At 37.9% G+C, this 22624-nt stretch overlaps 2 long non-coding RNA genes across 2 annotated transcripts in view; one reads left to right on the top strand and one right to left on the bottom strand.

The window, feature by feature from the left end:
- LOC309608195 overlaps positions 1-22624 on the top strand; it is a 775896-nt gene that overhangs the window by 507045 nt on the left and 246227 nt on the right. The gene's annotated exons all lie outside the window — the stretch shown is intronic.
- Positions 1-22624, bottom strand: part of LOC309608189 — a 154285-nt gene that overhangs the window by 18892 nt on the left and 112769 nt on the right. The window lies entirely within an intron of this gene.

Raw genomic sequence — 22624 nt, forward strand, 5'->3', positions numbered from 1 at the left:
AGCCTAAAAAATGAGGCCATATTGTTCTCCCAGATCAGTTACAGTCGACTGAAAGCTGATCGAGTCCAGAGTAGAAGTTAAACCTGGAAATGGATGGTTAACAATGGCGTGAGGGGAACAGACAAGTTGCTATGCCTTCCCCTGCAGGTTATGGAAACCGTGAAAATGTTTGACATCAGAGACACCAGAAGGTATGGGATTATGTATAAAAGAGAAAAGAAAGAATAAGAACCACGATATATGTTTTGTGAATGGTATAAAAACAGGATTTTTGGATATATTACATCGGCTGTTGGTAGGATTAAGTGAAATGAGGCAAACAAAAAGCAGCACAGTGCCTAACACAGAGAAGCCGTTCAATAAAGGATAACTTAGGGTTCGACTCTTGGTTTATGTTCTTCTTCAGATCCTTTAATGCTTAAATTCTCATGTCTCACGTAATTGGTTATCATGTTTTCTCCATTCCATGAGTGGTAACCAGAGCGAACCAAAGAAGTTTACTCATGCTCTTACACAAACACACAGTAATCTTCCATCACTAACATAAATTGACCCACGGGTCTTCATTTAAATATTCTGAAACCTGAAAAATTTGAACTTATCACCCACTGCAGGAAAAGGGAGGGCTCAGCAAATGAGATGGCAACAGCAAAAACCTACTGTGGTGAGCCCATACGAATCTTGGTTTTAACCAGATAATCCATTTCACTCCCAAAATTCAATTCTCTTAATGTTTTCCAGAAGCATAAAAAATCTGGGTTATCCCTCCCGCTTGACAAATTGGAAGATTGAGATTGACACATACACACTACTATATATTAAAACAGATAACTAATAAGGACCTACCGTATAGCACAGGGAACTCTACTCAATACTCTGTAATGGCCTACATGGGAAAAGAATCTAAAAAAGAGTGGATATATGTATATGTATAACAGATTCACTTTGCTGTATACCTGAAACTAACATAACATTGTAAATCAACTAGACTTCAATAAAAATTAAAAAAAAAAAATCTGGGTTACTAAAGTCTAAAAACTGGTAAACAAAACAAAATTAAAAAAAGAAAATAAACTTCTCAGTTTAAAGAATGATCAGAATTGATGGACCTTTGATTTATTTTTTCAGTCTCCTGAAACCTGACTGCTCGTCTGTGAGGATATTTTCCTCACATTGCACAGAATTCTGAACGTATACTTTTATGTACGTCATCTCCAAGTCATAAAAAAAATCTGATTAACGTTGTAGGCAGAGCTAACCTATAATCAAAATCACAACTGGTAATCATTTCAACACTAGTATACATCCAGCTGATTATTTTGACATGGATTTCCTGATGAATGACTGCATGTCCAAAGCTGAATTCATCCCCTCTTTAAAAACACGAGCTTTTCGTATTTATTTATAATTCTTCTAGTCAGCCAGTTCTAAATTGGGATCATTTTAATTATTTCTTTTTGCTCCCTACATCCAACCAGTTGCCAAACCTGATTATTCCACATTCACAATATCTCTCCGTTGACTTTACTTTTTCTCATTTCTACTGACATAATCCTAGTTTGAGTCTCTGATGTCTTTTGCTAAAGTTGTTCAATGAACTTCTATATAACATTGGAATTACAACTATAAAAGTGAACTCTTCTTGAATATAGATGGTAGGATGGAAATGTTCTTTATTTACCCTTTTATGAGGATTATTATGTGGGTACTTATAATTGTCAAATTTCGTAGAATTAAACACTTAAAATCAATTCATTTTATTATATGTAAATTACATGTAAATTTTTTAAAGTTCCAACACATCTGTTTGATATCGTTATCTTTAGATTGTATTTTTCTACATGGGAATGAATGCAAACCAGAGTCTTCAGATAAAAAAGGATAAAAATTTTGAAATGGTGCATTACTTTGCTTATGGGTTGCTTCAGCTGGGCTGTGAAATAGTGAAAAAAGATTTAAAACCTAATTTCTATTTGCAGATACAATGTCCTTAACATCTGAGATACTCATTTCTTTTTAATCATAAATGTATCATCAGATGCAAAAAGCTACAGTTTTTCATTTCCTCTAGCCCACTATTTTTTTTGTCTTTTGGAGATAACAGTTTTTGTTGGCTGATAGTGTTACTTCATAGAGGATGCAAAGAGTTAAGTAAACATTTACAGGTCTAAATTTTATCTTATCTAGGATTTACTATATTAAAATGTACAAGCTCTGTTGCAAGCAGTTATTGACGATTGAAGATAACGCATTACTTAGTTTACTACTGCAGTAGATCTGCTCTTAGTAGAGCAGGACATTTCCTGGTCTATTATTTAGTTATCTTGTGAATATGATATACACAGAATTTGATATTCAGATATGATTGTTGTTTTCTGTACACTTATTGGGTCTCTCTAAGAATATTTTCTCTGTGTATTAAGCATGATAAGTATCACTCTGGAGTTAAAATTGCTATTTTATATTTATGCCTTGTGACATAGTCATCTTTTTCTTCAAATTATTTATATTTTTGAGACAAGTATGCTGTTAATTTCACTTGATACATGTCCTAAAGCTGGTACACACTGACATATGGGCCTAAGATATGTGCTCAGAATCAAATAATCAGTTTTCAGTTATAAATTTAGGTATAGAAAGTTTATATGCATTTTTCTCCCAGTCTTTTTAAAACAGTGTCACTGTAGTTATGGGGTTACTCTAAAATCAACCTTATTCTCTTTCAAGCCAGATTTCCTGGTCTTAAGCTAAAGTAGATTGGAATGACTCCAATTTGTAAGGTATCTTTGAACAAATATGACCTAGAGGTTTTCCCTAAAATGTGAACCATTTAAGCACAGACCCCAGTTTTGATCTAAAGCAGGCACTCTAGCTTTTTGCACATAAAAATGGAATTTCTTCCTATGATGCTCACACTAGGCAAGCATCTGAACAAACTATTATGAATAAGATTGTTTCTGTCAAAACCAAAAAGGAAAACTCAAAGTGGAATTTTAGATTTCTTATCTTTTAAAAGTGTGTTTCCTTTAGTATAGGATAGTGACAGTTTAGTGTAACCTGCTGAAAAACCTATCTTTAGAATTTTCTATCTATTTCATAGCAGAGGAGTAAAGTCAAGATGGATGTATTATAAACTCACTTGGTAGTTATTACAGGTTTTTTATATACAATTTTACAAGCTGTTACAAATAGATTTTTTTACTCTAAGGAAAGTCTTTAAGAGTAAAATGTTATTGTATTTTTGTGAAGTATCGGGTTGCCTATTAACATCAAAAACAAATGGGACTTAATTAAACTTAAAAGCTTTTTGCACAACAAAGGAAACCATAAACAAGACAAAAAGACAACCCTCAGAATGGGAGAAAATATTTGCAAATGAAACAACAGACAAAGGATTAATCTCCAAAATATACAAACAGCTCATGGAGCTCAATATCAAAAAACCAAACAATACAGTTAAAAAATGGGCGGAAGACCTAAATAGACATTTCACCAAGGAAGACATACAGATGGCCAAGAGGCACATGAAAAGATGCTCAACATCACTAATTATTAGAGAAATGCAAATCAAAACTACAATGAGGTATCACCTCATGCCAGTCAAAATGGCCATATTCAAAAAATCTGCCAACAATAAATGCTGGAGAGGGTGTGGAGAAAAGGGAACCCTCTTGCACTGTTGGTGGGAATGTAAATTGATACAGCCACTATGGAGAACAGTATGGAGGTTCCTTAAAAAACTAAAAATAGAACTACCATATGACCCAGCAATCCCACTACTGGGCATATACCCTGAGAAAACCATAATTCAAAAAGAGTCATGTACCGCAATGCTCATTGCAGGTCTATTTACAACAGCCAGGACATGGAAGCAACCTGTGTCCATCGACAGATGAATGGATAAAGAAGATGTGGCACATATATACAATGGAATTTTACTCAGCTATAAAAAGAAACGAAATTGAGTTATTTGTAGTGAGGTGGATGGACCTAGAGACTGTCATACAGAGTGAAGTAAGTCAGAAAGAGAAAAACAAATACCATATGCTAACGCATATATATGGAATCTAAAAAAAAAAAAAATGGTACTGATGAACCTAGCTGCAGGGCAGGAATAAAGAGGTAGACATAGAAAATGGACTTGAGGACATGGGATGGGAGGGCGAAGCCTAGGCAAAGAGAGTAGCATCGACATATATACACTACCGAATGTAAAATAGTTGGCTGGTGGGAAGCAGCACCATAGCACAGGGAGTTCGGCTCTGTGCTTTGTGATGACCTAGAGGGGTGGGATAGGGAGGGTGGGAGGGAGGCACAAGAGGGAGGAGATATGGGGAAATGTGTATGCATATGGCTGATTCGCTTTGTTGTGCAACAGAAACTAACACAGTATGGTGAAGCAATTATACTCCAATAAAGATCTATTTTAAAAAATAAATAAATAAAAAATAAAATGTAAAAAAAAAAAACTGCTTTTATTTGCAGTTTGAAAATAGAATCAATCAGGTGGGTAATTTAATCTTTCTGAGCATTAATCCTGAAACTAATTAAAGCTTTGTTCAGAGAAATATTAATCTTAAAAGAAGATTCTTTTTAGAAACACATTTTAGGGAAAAGCATTTAAAGTATAATTATCAATATATTACTCAATATTTTATGTTGTTTTTCACAACATATCCTAAAGCATGTCTGAAACTCTAGGGAAAATTCAGAGTCACAGAAATGGAAAAAGTGTTCTCTGTAGGAAAATTTCCAAATAGGAAGCCTGAATTCAGAGCACAGACAAAAGGGAGACCAATAATATAAAATGTATGATTGGAAATACTGGGTGTAAATCCACATTAATTCAGCTAGAAACATAACAGTTCCATGATATAAGAAATAACATGTAGAGTGTTAAAGAGGTCAAATGAATATGATATAAATATAAGCCTTTTACTAGTATCATTGTTGTCCAACCAAAGGTCAATAATGATACTAGTGACAATATTCTCCAATAAAAATAACTTTCAAAAAAACCTCCACATAAACCATTTTTTTTTCCTTATAACACTGTGATGAGATAAATAGGGCTATTTGAGTTATTCTTACAGAACACACTTTGGAAGGAGATTTTGGTGCTTTATTACCCAGAGCTGGTAGAAACAGTGAGGTTTAGGACCTGGATTTCATATTTTCTTGCTTAGAAATGGTTGGGCCTTGTCTCATTGCATTGGTGCTTCTGTGAAGTCAAAATCAGTAATCACAGAATTGAAAATCTATATGCAGGAGCATGGACGGAGTGAAATTATGGAAGAAGAATAGTATGGTGATTGACATAACATGGCAGAGTTGAATGAATGCTAGCCAACTCTCCAATCTCAGTGGTTTGCAACAACAAAGGTGGTTTCTTGTTCGTGTAAGGTCCACTGTGGGTAATTACCCAGGCGGCTGATCTCCATGTCATGGGTCAGTGCTGTCCTTCTCATGGTGCTTCTATAATTATTCTGGCAGGGGAGGAGAGCAGTAGAGAAGAGCCCTGGCAATTTATTCCTTCCACTCAGAAATAATACATGTTCCTTACAGTCATATTTCATGGCTGTGCCTAACTTTCAGGAAGAGGGAACTATCAATACAATCTTACCATGAACTCTTAAGGAAAGAAAAACTATGTATCAGGGAGCAGTACTGATGGCTTTTATAAAATTGGAGAAATCAGGGAAATGTAAAGATGCAAAAGCAGTATTTTAAAAATGTATAGAATTAAGCATTAGAATGACACAATGGGAGGGCATATCTATGTTGGTGAAGTGCCCCACAAACAAAAGACAATCTAGAACTCCCTCAAAATAAAGATGGAATAATAAACATATGGAAATCATTTGCTTAAAGTAGCTACAATTACTGAATTAAATACAAATGGAAGGCCAATTAATCTTTCTGTGTATTTCTACTCAAGTGTAGTTAACTATTTGGAAGGAAAAAAAGAACAAACTTTTAGTGCAAAAAAATAATAATGGGAAGAGCCAAAGTAAGAGAAGTCTAATGTAAGATGCATAATTAGGAGGGATGTAAAGCAGTCACAGTGCTTCAGATTTGCTTGATATTCAGCAGTGTTTCTTTTCACAGTTTTTAGTATATAGGTTTATCTTCAATTGTAGATTTTTTTCAAACACTATTATTTTATAAAAATTTATTTAATCTAGAGAATTAAAATTCACATAGAAAAGCATTACCAGGTGTTATAAGGATCTTTCTTCCTAATTTCAATAACTAATAAATACCTAAAATTCACATAGAAAAGCATTACCAGGTGTTATAAGGATCTTTCTTCCTAATTTCAATAACTAATAAATACCTAAAATTAACATATGTTTAGTTAGCCTTTAGTTAGTTCACTATTTTGTGAAAAAGTATTTGAATGAAATGAGATGGGTGAAATGCTATCAATAATTTAAAATAACCCAGAGTCATATATCAATACTTGCAAATAATAAAGTGATACAATATATCAAATTTTAGTTTATGACTTATTTTTTTCTGTGAGATAGTTTTGCACAAAATTATAATAATTTATAACTTCCATATTTATTATACAGTGCAGTACATCTTGCGTTGAAAAACTGCATACACATACACAGAAAGTTAGATTACCTCCCAGTTAGTGAAGTACATTGAATCATAGTAAAAGTAAGGTGTTCACAGAGAGCAGCTCACATATCTCAGTGTAACCTGCCTTTGTCCCCAGAGTTGCTAATGGGACATTCAACTAGTGACACTGAACATGCGAGGTAGAGTCTTGTTGGATCAGGAAAGCACAATCTTTGCCATCTATGTAAATGGAATTTACATCACCATTATGGAAGAGCCTACAAACAGTTCACTTGTGTCCATTTAATGCGATCTTTACAATCAGTTAAATTCCATCTAGGTATTGTGTCTGTAGTCAATAAATGACATTTTGAAGAGACGATTTCCAACTATAATATGATTTCTCAACTTTAATGTAGAGATCTGCTAAAACAAACACTATGATATAAAAATGGAATTCAAGTCAAACTCTATTTGCAGCGAAACCAAACTTGCTTAATGTCTTTCTTTACCTCTTAACCGAGAAATTTGGATCTGGAGCTGCATAAAACCTTACAATCAAAGACTAAGGTTTTCTGTTTTTCTTCCCCATTCATTTTACTGTGGAAATACTGGATTAGTTCATCCATTATTTGGATGTGGGAAATCTATGAAAATTGTCACCTTCTTACACTCATCAAAGGGAAAGAGTCATGTTATGATGATTGATTTTCCTTTTTGTAAGCTAAAAGTATTGCCTATGATTACACTGGCTAATGAATCATGAGGAAAACTTATTTTTAGTTTAGACTGTTTCCTAATTAATGTTTAGACCCATATTCCATTTAAGTCAGGAGAGCTTGTTTTTTACATGATGCACAGTGTTTTAATTAAAGAGCCAATCTGACCACGTCAGATTGCTTCAACAGACACACTTGAAGGATGGAACTCTAGGTCCAATAGTATCGATTGGACTAATGTCACAAAAATTTGTGACAATAAGGGACATCTCAAACAGGTGCAGAAAGTAGTGTTAGAATCTACTCTGCGCCCCCTGCCCCCTGTGCTTTATGGCATATTTCATAGTAATAGTAGAGGCTTTTGAGCCTTGATCTTTAGATCTATAAATTTGACTTTAAAATGCAAAACAAACCACACCCCAACATTGTACACGTGTTCAGATGTGCTTTTCACACTGCTTAAATGTGAAACCTCCAGATGTTTAGCTCTTTTCCTCATTGCTTTTGATCATATGTACGTTTTGTTTGCTCTATGGCGTCATTCTAAGCTACTCCTCTTTCTTTAAATCAGCTTCGTCCCAGAAGTTTCGCACTCAAGTTGGTGGTACACACAAAACCAATATCTGTGCTTCTCCCTTGTCAAAATAATCAGATGTACCAAAGTTTCTAGGAAGTTCTGGACTGAGTTCTACTTAGGATTGAAATACACTTACAGAAGAATGTCTTCTGATTTACTTAAAGCTTCTCACCTATGACTTTGTGAATTTAAAAGTTTAACTTCAGATTGTTTCCTAACACAAACTGGCTAATTCTTCCATGACAAAGAATTGTCTGATCCCTCTCACAGTGTCTCATCATTTCTTTTTCCACCGATTTCCTCAATTTCTAATTCCCTGACCAGGAAATCAGCTGCAGACAGCTAAAACACACCATATGGACCACAGGGAATCAAATGGTCAGGTGTCCAGGCAAGCTGAGTCTTAGAGGGCATAGTAACAGGGATTAGAAAATGAAGAGGAAACACATTTTCACACTGAAGTCATAGAAGAGTTAAAAAGGGAAGATAAACCCCTCTGATTATATACAAACTTCTATTTCAGAGATTAGCAAACTATGGTCTGGGGTCCAAATCTGACCCCTGGCATGATTTTGTTTGGCCTGCGAGTTAAGATTTTTTTTTTTCATTTTTAAAGTATTGTTAAAAACAATAAAGAGAAAAAGAAAAAGAGAAGAGAAGAAAAAAAAAACACAAGACTATATGACAAAGATAGTGTGTGGTCTGCAAAGCCTAAAATATTTGCTTATGGTCAAGTTTACCAACCCTTGCATGTAGCATATGATTATTTCCATTTAGACCTAGGGAGCAGCTATTTTCGCATGCAAACACAAATATACGTGATTGTTGGGATTCCTACTACGGTCATACATAAATTCATGGAATCCCAATAATAGTCAAAGCTTATTATTGACCGTCACACAGGCATACATCGGTACAGACACTCAGTACCAAATTCTAGCCAGGCTGCTGGTAGCTACATGTTTATTCCTCTTGGCAAGTGAAATAAAAATGTCCCTGGCAACGCTAAAGGCTCACGATCCACCTTCCAGTAACTAACCAACCTCTAATAAATATATAATTGTGCCTTTGATATTGTTTTACTTTAGCTTTTTTCCTTCCAAATTTATTCACACCTTCTCCTCCAATGAAAGAAGCAATTGTCTTGTGTCTTAAAGATGAGACCTCTGCACTTTCTCTGCTTGTTTAGGGCAAGAAATGAAGTGCTACCTGTTTAACTGGCAGAAGCATGCAGGAGGAGCATACCTTTAATTTAGGGTTGGGATACCTCACTTGCACTCTGTCTGAGATCCTTTAGCACTGAAATAATATCATCCAGCACGCATATCTCATGCTGAGAGCTCGCCCTGTCATTTGAGAAAAAGTGTAGTTACAGACTTCGCAGCTCACTTCATTTCCCGCAAGGCTCAGCGAGTCTGCAGGATCCCCTCAGCCTGGAGCAAAATATTGTCCCCGGGTGGGGAGAGGAGGATCACCCTGCCATACCTCCCGGGGGTGTGTAAGTCCGAATAGAGCTGGCTTTTGGACTGGTCCAGGGGGAAAAGGCTGCTGGCCAGGCTGCGCTCGATCTTGGCCAGGCTGTGGCTGGGAGCGACCAGGCGCTCCAGGTCGCCCTCGGGCTGGAAGCGGTCGAGCGCGCTGAGGTCGAAGGTGATGGTCAGGACTGCGGGCGCGGTGAGGAAAAAGACCGGGTGCCGGCTCACGCACAAGCCCCGCCTGTGGCAGAACGACCGGAGCCCTCTGCGAAGCACCTGCCGCAGCATCCTCCACCAGGTCTAGCACAGTGACAGGTGCAGCACCAGACCCTTTCCACTCGTCACGGTCACCTGGCTTCACGATCGCCCACCTCGCGGCCCCATCGCCGCCACCCCAGCAGTCCACACCAAGCCCTCCGCCTTCGCCGTCCCTTCATCTCGCGCCAGCGCTTTGCCAGGTGCTTCTCAGGCGCACTCTTTTTGCACTTTTTCACACACAGCAGCAGGTGCTACCAGACAGCAAATTCTTGTCTTTTTTTTTTTTTTTTTTGGCCGGCGGCGGGGCATTTGGGATCTTAGTTCCCTGACCAAGGATGGACCCCGCGCCCCCTGCAGTTGAAGCGCGGAGTCTTAACCACGGGACCGCCAGGGAAGTCCCAAAGGGTTAGCAAATTCTTAAACTACCGGTTTCCTGCGGCCCCAGACCCCGGTTTCCGCTGCGCTAGCCGCCCGAGCCCGCGGATCTTTTCTCTAAGTCTCCATCTCGATGCAACTCTTCTGCTCCCACCCATTCCGGCAGGTTCGCCCACCCTCCTCGGGGGAGGTGGCCAGTGTGGACCGGTCCACCTGTGTGGATTTCCTCTCCGCCCGGATGAACTGCGTTTCCTAACTAGAAATCTGTAAAAATGGGACTCCGTAAACACGTTAATACCTGTCCCACTAGAGGGGGTCAGAGAGGAGTGGGTGGTGAAAAAAGCGAAATACTCTTTAAAGGATAGTCATTTTTTGGTAAGAATTTTTGTTGTTGTTCCCACCTCCTCCGTTGGCAAGGAAATGGAGGAATCAATGAAATGAGGATGATGGCCCAATAAATTAGGGGCTTTTTAGAGCCGGTGGAAGGCGGACTTGAGAAGGCAACTTTGAACACGTTCCAGTATCCTCTACGCACTAATTCTGTTTTGATTGGATGACAAGAAGCAGAGAGGGCTATGCTGCATTTTTAATAAATCAGTGTGCGCGGGTTCTTTGCAATACACCGCTCAAAACCCGCAGCTGCGGACTGCCCAGAAGTGGAATCTCTGCCTGGGCGCATGCGCTCTCCCCGAGGAGAGGGGCCTGGCGCAGCGGCCTTGGCAGTTGGTGCCAGCACCGAGCGATCAAATGCACGCCCTGTAGGTAGGCAATTCTTTACGCTCTTCAGGACTAAAAAGAAAGAGTTCTTAAAGCCGAACCATCCTCCCCTGGGCGCCCCACCCCTGCCACCTCAATTGGTTCTCCCCTGAGCCGATCCTTAACTCCGCCCCTGCACTCTGTTTGGCTCCCTGAAGGTGGGTAGTTGGGATGCTGAGCTACTTTCCTGCTCGGAGCTGAAATCCAGCAGCAAACTGGCTACATTCTAGTTACATACATTAAGACAAGAGGAAAAAGGGAAGTGGCAAGTGAAAGGAAAAATCAGACTTCTGGAGGGTTCAATCACTTCAACCTTGGGAGAACTACCTCTAAAGCATTAGAAGAATGTGCTCTGGGCGTTTGCAGATTCCGATTTTAACAGTTTTAACTGTCTTGAGGTACATAGTAGTTCACTTTAATATTCTGTTTATATATTTGAAACTTTTATAGTAAAAGTTAAAAGCAAGAAGAAATATGTGTCTTTCTACATATATACAAGAAGGTACATATAGAGATAGATTCAAAAGATATATAGATACAAGCAAATATATAAAATATATATACATATACAAGCACATACACATATATTTACACACATAAACATAAAGAATTATGATGAAGTCCTAGGACACTCACAAGTTTATGCTCTGACAAAATAGGAAGATAGATTGAGAGCAAAATCGAAGATTAGAAGTGAACTGAACTCTTTAATTAGCTGTTTTTGGAGTTTCATAGTAATATCTTCCCTTACTCACAAGGTGTAACTGATTATCTGATAGCAGCACATTATTCAATTTAAATATATCAAGTTCCTGAAAAGCATCATATATGAAACTTCTTAAACATAGTTTTAGATTCTCTCTCTAATTTACTTCAATTGGTATGCCCACAAATCTAAGCCCACACTGTTCTTATTCTTAAAATTTTACAATATCCATGATCAGACTTTTAAAAAGAGAAAAAAAGAGTATAAATGTACATATATAGTTCACAGTGAGTTTTGCTGTTCTTTTTTTTTTTTTTTTTTTAATAAATTTATTTGTTTATTTTTGGCTGCGTTTGGTCTTCATTGCTGTGCACAGGCGTTCTCTAGTTGCGGCGAGCGGGGCCTACTCTTCGTTGTGGTGCGCGGGCTTCTCATCGTGGTGGCTTGTCTTGTTGCAGAGCACGGGCTCTAGGCACGCGGGCTTCAGTAGTTGTGGCACGAGGGCTCAGTAGTTGTGGCTCAAGGGCTCTAAAGCGCAGGCTCAGTAGCTGTGGCACACGGGCTTAGTTGCTCCGTGGCATGTGGGATCTTCCCAGATCGGGGATTGAACCCATGTCCCCTGCACTGGCAGGCAGATTCTTAACCACTGCGCCACCAGGGAAGTCCCAGTTTTGCTGTTCTTGAACTTTTTCAGGAAGAGAAGAAAAATCTAGGTGTCCTTCCTCTTGCCTCAACAAACAACCAATGTTTGTAAATTTTTTCCTATATTGCCAAATACAAATATAGTGCTATATAGTATGTATTATCTTTAAATTCATCTCCTTTAATAAAAATCTAAATTTTCAAACATGAAGTATAATTTTTCTTAATACTTGTATGGTTCTCATTAGTTCTTACCATCAATATCTATTAGTTTATCTACCCTGAACCCCCAAGATGAACAATACGCCCCTTCCTCACTCACTTCCCCACCACACCTGGTGCATGCCTCACCCTCTAACACTGCTATTTTTTCCTGTCTGCCTTCTGAAGTGGAATGAAGGATTTGTGTCATTGGCTCTTAGTTCAATACCTAGCCAAATATCTGTGAAGTAAACTAAATTCTAGGCCAGGTTTTCTTCTGGAATGGGAGAATATGTCTATGAACTATACCTCAGCCATTGGCTTAGATACCAAGGTTGTGCTTTGTGGCTGGTGCAATCTGTCTCCTCTCCTGTTGGCCTTGTGTCCATTCTTCCTTGGTTTCCAAATATCTCTGGGCGTCTGACTCTTGCCCAGCCCTCTTTCCCAGGACTCTTCTTACCTCTTCCGCCACTTGCAGGCAGCCTGACATCTCTCATTCTGTCCTGCACTCCTATAACAGGTACTATGAATGGCCTTAAAAAAATTTTTTTTTCTCTTCTTAATTCTTTTTAGGAATTTAGGTCCATAGATTGCAAGGGCATGTGTGAAAATAAAGAGATGGCTGTAAAAATGAAGGGCCTCGAAAAAATATGCTTCTTCAAAATAGTCAATAGACATTTAATTTATTGTTCACACATTGTGTGGGAGGCCTTGGAATGGGCAGAAGTAGTCCTCAGGGAGTTTACAATAATGTTAAAATTTTGGACTTCCATCTAATGGCCCGTAAGGACAAAGTGAAGGAGCCTCAGTCTATGAGTGACACGATAAGATTTATATTTTAGAAAAAAAAGGTTTGCTGCAATTAAAGAATAATCTGGAAGATGCAAAGCTGGAGATGGGACTGCCAGCATAGAGGCTTCCTGAATTAGTTTTGGTAAAAGATTATGGCTCAGGGAATAAGAAGGGATGTGAGAGTTATTGAAAGGATGTGAGAGTTAAATAATCAGCATAGGCATGGATTCAACCAACTGTGAATTGAAAGTACTCAAAAGGGGCTTCCCTGGTGGCGCAGTGGTTGAGAATCTGCCTGCCAATGCAGGGGACACGGGTTCGAGCCCTGGTCTGGGAAGATCCCACACGCCGTGGAGGAGCTGGGCCCTTGAGCCACAACTACTGAGCCTGCGCGTCTGGAGCCTGTGCTCCGCAATGGGAGAGGCCGCGACAGTGAGAGGCCCGCACACCGCGACGAAGAGTGGCCCCCCGCTCGCCGGAACTGGAGAAAGCCCTCGCACAGAAACGAAGACCCAACGCAGCCATAAATAAATAAATAAATAAATTTTTTAAAAAAATAAAGTACTCAAAAAAAAAAAATTTCCACAGCGTTCCAAATAGCAAAACTTGAATTTGCTGCACACAGGCAACTATTTACATAGCATTTACATTGCAGTAGCTATTATAAGTAATCTAGAGATGATTGAAAGTATACAGGAGGACTGCATAGTTTATATGCAAATACTGTGCCATTGTATATAAAGGATTGAGCATCCACAGATTTTGGTATCAATGGGAGTCCTGGCACCAATTCCCTGCAGATACAAGGGACGACTGTATAAGAACAAAACAGATAGGACTTGGTGATGATTAAATCTGAGTGTGTACACTAAAAGCGAAGCATGGTAATTCTTGAATGCACAACTTGCATATGTGAGAATAAAAGCAGCATCCAGCTCTGATTTCAGTCATAGTAATAAAGGGATATATAAGAGTAGTGAACTCCATGAGCAAACACATCTAGGTTAAAAAATACTAACTCTTGGGAAAGTTGGACAGCCGCATGTAAATCAATGAAGTTAGAACACACCTTCATGCCATGCACAAAAATAAACTCAAAATGACTTAAAGACTTAAATATAAGACACGACACCATAAAACTCCTAGAAGAGAACATAGGCAAAATATTCTCTGACATAAATCTTACCAATGTTTTCTTAGATCAGTCTCCAAAGGCAATAGACAATAAAAAAGCAAAAATAAATAAACGGGACCTAATCAAACTTACAAGCTTTTGCACAGCAAAGGAACCATAAACAAAATGAAAAGAAAACCTGTGGACTAGGAGAAAATATTTGCAAATGACGTGACCAACAAGGGCTTAATTTCCAAAATATACAAATAGCTCATACAACTCAATAACAAAAAAACAACCCAATCAAAAAATGGTCAGAAGACTTAAATAGACAGTTCTCCAATGAAGATACACAGATTGCCAACAAACACATGAAAGGATGCTTAACATCACTAATTATTAGAGAAATGCAAATCAAAACTACAATGAGGTATCACCTCACACCAATCAGAATGGCCATTATCAAAAATCTGCCAACAATAAATGCTGGAGAGGGTGTGGAGAAAAGGGAACCCTCTTGCACTGTTGGTGGGAATGTAAATTGATACAGCCACTATGGAGAACAGTATGGAGGTTCCTTAAAAAACTAAAAATAGAACTACCATATGACCCAGCAATCGCACTACTGGGCATATACCCTGAGAAAACTGTAATTCAAAAAGAGTCATGTACCACAATGTTCATTGCAGCACTATTTACAATAGCCAGGACATGGAAGCAACCTAAGTGTCCATCGACAGATGAATGGATAAAGAAGATGTGGCACATATATACAATGGAATATTACTCAGCCATAAAAAGAAATGAAATTGAGTTATTTGTAGTGAGGTGGATGGACCTAGAGACTGTCATACAGAGTGAAGTAAGTCAGAAAGAGAAAAACAAATACCATATGCTAACACATATATACGGAATCCAAACAAAAAAAATCTTCTGAAGAACCTAGGGGCAGGACAGGAATAAAGATGTAGACATAGAGAATGGACTTGCGGACACGGGGAGGGGGAAGGGTAAGGTGGGACGAAGTGAGAGGGTGGCATGGACATATATACACTACCAAATGTAAAATAGATAGCTAGTGGGAAGCAGCCACATAGCACAGGGAGATCAGCTTGGTGCTTTGTGACCACCTAGAGGGGTGGGATAGGGAGGGTGGGAGGGAGACGCAAGAGGGAGGAGATATGGGGATATATGTACACGTATAGCTGATTCACTTTGTTTTACAGCAGCAACTAATACAACATTTTAAAGCAATTATACTCCAATAAAGATGTTAAAAAAAAAAAAGGGCACGGGATTTCAGGTCAGACGACAGGGGTTTGGTGGACATTTGGTCAAGGACATCTCAACAGAGTTGTAAAAAACATTACTAATTTGGCTGAAATTCCTCCAAATTTTGCTGTTCAACCATGGTTTTCCGAAAATTGTCTGCAAATCAGCCTTTTTTTCTTCCTTTCCAAGTCATGGATACAGGGCACCAATTTCTGGTGCCTTTTACCTGTGGCAACAGAAAAGTGCCATTTATATGATGAGATACAAGTTAGAGGAGTGGGAAGAGAATAGGACTGGAGATGTGCAAAATGAAACGCTAGCCCCATCGACACCATTTGCTCAGAATCTTGGTGCAGAGAAGTTCCCTTCATTGTGACAGAGAATTATGCCGCTGGATACAGAGCTTAGAGAATAAAGTGAAATAGAAACAACATCGATTTTAAGTCTCCACTAAGGATTGGGAGTCAGGACTGATTTAAGGTGTCATCACAAAAGAGATCTGTAGCTGTGTGCAAATCCCTTTGCCTCTGTAGAATTCATTCTCCTTAATGTAAAATGAAGACAAAAAGAATTTCAAGGTACTGTCCACTTATAAAATGATAGCTGTCTATTCTTGAGGATATTTAAGGATCTGAGGGTCAACGCATCAAAATTATATACATTTTGTAATTTAAAATTCTTAATGGATTGTGTACATCTGTTGTAACAGAAAAAAACCACATATGATTAATTAATTTTGCTAATATTTCACCCTTATGGTTATTACAGTTAAAGTATTTTTTTGAATCTATGATTATGGTAATCCATGACTTCCACAAATTCTGATAAGGCAAGAATATTTCCTAGATATAACCACGTTAAGGGAAGTCATCAAAAAGGCAAGACCACCAGTTGAACGCTGGAGCTTGACCTGGGCAATTGGAGGCTCCTCACCCCCTCCCCTGTCCTCAGAATGTGCATTCCCTTTGCCTTCTCCACTCCCAGAAGCTGCCCCAAGGATACAGCCCTGAGTTAATAACGTGATGATGGGACTATCTCAACTGTGTACGTGACTGCACACATTTAAAGCCTCTGTATAAATTTTCAGATTCTGGCAAGCTAATGCAGAGATCTACTCGTCTTTTGGTGCTCAAAACAAGCCTCGTAAGTAAGTTCCCTTGTTTATTAAAGCTGCCACATGCCAATCTAGAGACTTCTGCCTCTTTCTTTGGTCTCTCCCTGCCCTTCACCTACAGGGGCTGGTTTCAGATTACGCCTGGGAAGCGCCTGAGGAGATTTGGAACCAACATTCCAAAAATGGGCTTCCTAATGCAAAAGAGAAACCAAAACGGAGGCCACAATTTGAATAGTCTCCTAGACCAATAACTCATAGTCACAAGACTGTCCTGATTCCCTTGAAATGATAACTCTGACCTTAAACAAAACTTAAGTTTTCTTCATAGCAGCACAACCTTATAGCTTTCTAGCCAACTGGCTACAAACAAGTAAGCATACACAGTGCTATTATCTTATAAAGGAATAAAGTTTCTAGTAACCAATCACAATAGAAAAAAATGTTCAAAAAGAGAGCACAGAAAGAAGCCCACACACTTATGGTCAATTAATCTATGACAAAGGAGGCAAGAATATACAATGGAGAAAAGGCAGTCTCTTCAGTAAGAGGTGCTGGGAAAATTAGACAGCCACAAGTAAAGGAATGACATTAGAACATTCTCTAACACCATATACAAAAATAAACTCAGACCTAAATGTAAAGCCAGAAACCATAAAACTCCTAGAGGAAAACATAGAACACTCTTTGACATAAATCATAGCAATATTTTTCTATATGTCTCCTAAAGCAAAGGAAATAAAAGCAAAAATAAACAAATGGGACCTAATTAAACTTAAAAGCTTTTGCACAGTGAAGGAAACCATTGCCAAAATGAAAAGACAATCTACTGAATGGGAGAAAATATTTGCAAATGATAACCAATAAGGGGTAAATAGCCAAAATATATAAATAGCTCATACAACTCAACATCAAAAAAACAAACAACCCGATTAAAAAATGGGCAGAAAACCTGAATAGACATTTTTTCCAAAGAGGAAATGCAGATGACCAACAGGAACATGAAAAGATGCTCAACATTGCTAACCATCAGGGAAATGCAAATCAAAACCGCAGTGAGATTCACCTCACACCTAAAAGTTTTGATTCTGTATTTTATATAATAAACCCGCTTCTCATTTTAACAGTTTTCTGATAAAATTTTAAAAGATTAATAATGGCATCTAGTTCCACGTGCAGCGTGGTCATTACTCTCAAACTGTAAACCTTATGGACTTTTAGCTGATGCCAGAGGTACTCAGTACAGTGTCTCTACTGGAGTTTGGTTGACACTACAAAGTTTCCCTGCATTGCATATCTTCTTACATCATAGGCATGCAGCAAATAATCTCTGCTAGAGTTTCCAAAGTCTTGCCCTGCACATCTAAAACTCAGCCCTTGCCAAAGCATGTATGGGGAATCCACATGCAGATTTCTAAGCCCTCACTTGGTTTCTTTCACTCTTTACTTTTGCCCTGCAAAGTCTAGCTTTTCAGCATCCCTAAACCATTAAATACTCTCTTACTGTCCATTATAGATATATGGGAAAATGAAAAAAAAAAGAAAACTAGTATTTATTCAGTACATTGTTATTTAAAACACTATTGTACTTTTAAATATTAACAATTAAATTTTCTTTTTTAAAAACCTTAGGGTAAGTAGTGAGCATCTTCTCCATGCCTTGGTGAATTGTCATTGTCATACTTCTTTCTAAGTTGTTACAATGGACTGAATATTTGTGTCCCCCCAAAATTCATGTGAAACGCTAATCCCAATATTATTGAGTTTGGAGGTGGGGCCTCTGGGAGGTAATTAGGTCATGAAGGTGGAGCCCTCATGAATAGGATTAATACCCTCATAAGAAGAGGCCAGAGAGCTAGCTATCTCTCTTCCTGCTATGTGAGGATACAAGAAGTCAGCCATCTGCAACCCAGAAGAGGGTTCTCACCAGAATCCGACCATGCTGTCACCCTGATCTTGAACTTCAGCCTCCAAATCTATGAGAAATAAATTTCTGTTGTTCATAAGCCGCTTAGTCTATGGTACTTTGCTATGAAAGCCCAAGCTGACTAAGACAGTTGGGATCAGCTTCCAACATTTCATCCTTTGCACTTTTAATGTTGTGAAATATCTCTCAGACTTCCTTTAATTATGAAGACTTCTGCCAGTGCCATTTCCTTTAGGAAAACTTTAGCCTTTGATCACAACCACTTTCCTCATTCATCTCCATAAATTCACCTTTACTAAATTCCTCTGACTGCACATCTCATGTCTACAGAAGGGAAACAGCATCAACACTCCCACATCCGCTATCTCTCCTATAACTCCATTTACGTGCCATTTGAGTTTCACTTCCAGCGTCATCACTTTTATTTCTTAGTGGCACTTTTTCTTTGTTGGCCAACTCTCTTTTCCAATTATGCATTTTTGTAAAATGTCATGTGGGTTTGTCACTGGGAAGCAAGGAGGCAATGTAATCACATGCTGTGCTGTCTGTACCTGAACTGAATAAGAGATACGCAATGACCACTCAATGACAGACGTTGGAAAAACGAGGCACATCTGTTATTCACAGAGTGATTCGTGGATTAAAGAGTTAGCAATGATGTTTGCACTTTATGTCAGTTCTTCCCAGTTAATACATGGTAGTAACGAAAATTGGAACCATGTTGTCTGCGGACTGGTGTTATCTACTGATTTCAGTGGTAACTAAAATATTTGCATATCAGAGCTGTGAGAAGTAAGGACGGCCTGGACTAGATTCTGTGGGTGCAAAACACATATAGTCCCTGCCTTCAGAAGGGAAAAAGCAGATATTAAGTAAAACAAAAGCAAAAGCAAACAAACGAAAACAACTAAACAAAAGCAAAAGCAAACAAACGAAAACAACTAACTACAAAGTGTAGTAAGTACTCTGAAGGAAAAAGGTAAGGGAGTATGAGAGCCTGTTAACAGTGGGAAATGATGTATTCCAAGAAGGGGCCATGAAAGGATATTTGATACGTTCTCAGAAAGATGAATTTTAATTAACATGTCAAAGAGGGTGTGGGGAAAGCACTTCAAGTAAATGGAACACAAGACACACACAAAGGTCATCATGGGTAAGGGATCAACTCATCCCAGTCAGTGAAAGAAGCCCTTCTGACTGAGCACGGTGTGTGTATATGAGTGTGTGTTGGGAAGACGTAAAATACAGGAAGTGAAGGAAGCAGGCAGGGGTCAGACAATACTGGATATATCAGGTGCGCTGTGAAGAAAAATGGAAGGCGACATAGGAGTTTTGAGCTGATAAATGATACATTTGCATTTGAAAAGAAAAATAGTATTTCTGTTCTTGCCTTGACAAATTAGCTTATCTTCTGACTATAAACAACTATAAAAGCTGCACAAAATATACAAAATACCTTTCACTTGCAGGCTTTGGAGAGCAACCAACCCAAGGTGATGAGCCTCAATGGAAAGCTCAGAAAATAAGCCCTGCATACCAGCAGGCTATCTCTCTGAGGGTGTTTTAAATGCTCTATTTAGGGAAATAAGATCCATAAAAATGTCAAACATTCAGTTTAGGACTAAAGACAGCTCTGATTTTTGTGGGTGGGCAAGGGGCAGTAAACTGAAGAAAAACAAGCTTTAATGTACTTGGCTGTTTCCTAAACTGGCCTTGTACAAGGAGGTACTCTGGGAAGCTGAGTAGCAATTTCAGAAGCCACAAAGTCCTGAAGAGATGCTAGAATTTAGCAGTGGCAAAAGTGAAGAAACCTTCATCTTTTAGTAGAGACACCAAAGACCACGCCCTAGGAGGAAGAACCATAGGTTAGGAGTAAGGGCAGAGTTGAAATAGACTCCCCTTTATGAAGCTAAAAATGCAAGTGTTGACAAGATCAAAGTGACCTACTAGGAATTTAAGTATCTTCCGGAACAAACCATATTTTAGAGGATAATAACACAACCCAGATCCTTAAAATCTATAATATCTTGTAAAATCTATGGCAAACAGTAAACCTAACCAATACTAAAGAAATAAAAAAATAATAATTAAGGAAATTTTTGCTCCCAGCCTAAATGACATAATAGGAAACAGCCTCAATAAACTAAAATATTAAGAGATTATTTCTTTAAACTTAAAATTGCAAAATATTCCTGAGAGAAATTAAAGAAGACCTAAGTAAATGGAGTAACACATCATGCTCATGAATCATAATATGCAATATCAGTAAATATTAATTCTCCCCAAATCAATCTGTCGGTTCAATAATGCTCAGTAGGCTTTTTTCAGCAAATTGATGCTAAGATTCATATGGATATGCAAGGAACATAGAATAGCAAGAACAACTTTGAAAAAGAACAAAGGAAGAACCTACTGTACCCGACTTCAAGACTTATAATGTTATAGTCATCAAGGCAGTGCGGTATTGAAGCAAAGGTAGATATATAGATCAAATGTATAGCATAAAGAGTAGAAATACACACTTATATGATCAATTGATTTTTGGCAAAGGTACCAAGGCAATACAATGGGATAAATTACAATCTTTTTAAAAAGTGATGCTGGTTTAAAAGAAATGAGTCTCAACCTTTACCTTACATTACATATACTAATTAAAATAGATCATACAACTAATTTAAAACCTAAATCTATGACATTTCTAGAAGAAATCATAGGTGAAACTTTTAAGTAACCATTGGCTTGCAAAGATTCTTAAATACAAACTACAAGAAAATAAATCAATAAACTGCACTTCATCAAAATGAAAATTTTGCTCTTTAAAAGACATTGTTAATATATTTTTAACAATATAATTATATTTTATATAATATAATGAAAAGGCAGGTCAAAGACTAGTAGCAAGTATTTATAAAACATATATCTGACAAAGGAAATCTACCTAGAGTATATGAAAAACTCTTACAATTCAATATTAAGAAGCATAGAACCAAAAAAAAAAAAAAAGAAGCATAGAACCAATTTTTAAGAAGTAGGCAAAACATTTGAATGGATACTTTGCTAAAGAAGACATATGGATGGAAAACAATCACATGAAAAGAGTTCTATATCATTCATCATTAGAGAAATGCACTTTAAAACCACAATGGGATACCAAAACACACCCAGAAGAATATTTAAGATTAAAAAGATTGAGTATAAGTGTTGCTCATGATTTGTCAAATGAAACTCTCACACTTTGCTGTTTTGAGTCATACAACTAGCTTGGAAAACACATTTGCAGTTTCTTAAAGAGTGAAATATAAAGCTACCGTATGACCCTTCCATCCTACTCTTAGGTATTATTTGCCCAAATAAATATACATCCACACACAATACTCTGCAGCTATACCCCTAATAGCACCAAACTGTAAATAACTCAAATATCCATCAACAGGTAAATAGATAAACAATTAGGGGTATATCCATAAAATGGAATGTTACTCATCAATACAAAGGAGTAAGCTATCGTTACATACAATGTAGATAAATCTCAAAGTAACTATGCTAAGTAAGCAAAGCCAGACAGAAAAGGGAATACACTGCATGGTTCCATTTATATACGATTCTAGAAAATCCAGAGAAATTTATAGTGAAAGAAAGCTCAGCAGTTGCCTGGAGCAAAGGGAATAGATAGAGAATAAGACAATGTGTACAAGGGGCAGAAGAAAATTTTGTGCGGTATGTCCATTTCTATGATTGTTTCGATCATTTCAGACATTATACATATGTCAAAACATATCAGATTGTAAAATTTAAATATGTGCAGTTTATTATGTCAAACCTGTCTAAAACTAAGGAAAGAGAAAAAACATTTCCTGTTTGCAGTTTTTGGTTTCATTGTGGGGAATGTACTGAAAAGGGAAAGAGTATAAGAAAGGGGAGAAGTTAGCCAGCCTCTGAATTTTTCTAGGGACTGTGGCAGAGGTTATTTGATTGCAGAGGCATACAAAGAATTGAGAGATATTTGCAGGTAAAATGTGCAGCTCTTAATGCTAGATTGGATATGGGGGGGTGAGGGAGAGAGAGGGAGAGGGAGAGAGAGAGAGAGGATTAAAGCAGGACTCAGGTTTTGTCTTGTTCAACTGGAGAT

The sequence above is a fragment of the Balaenoptera borealis genome, assembly GCF_965194805.1.
Source record: "Balaenoptera borealis genome assembly, chromosome: 12".
Taxonomy (NCBI): domain Eukaryota; kingdom Metazoa; phylum Chordata; class Mammalia; order Artiodactyla; family Balaenopteridae; genus Balaenoptera; species Balaenoptera borealis.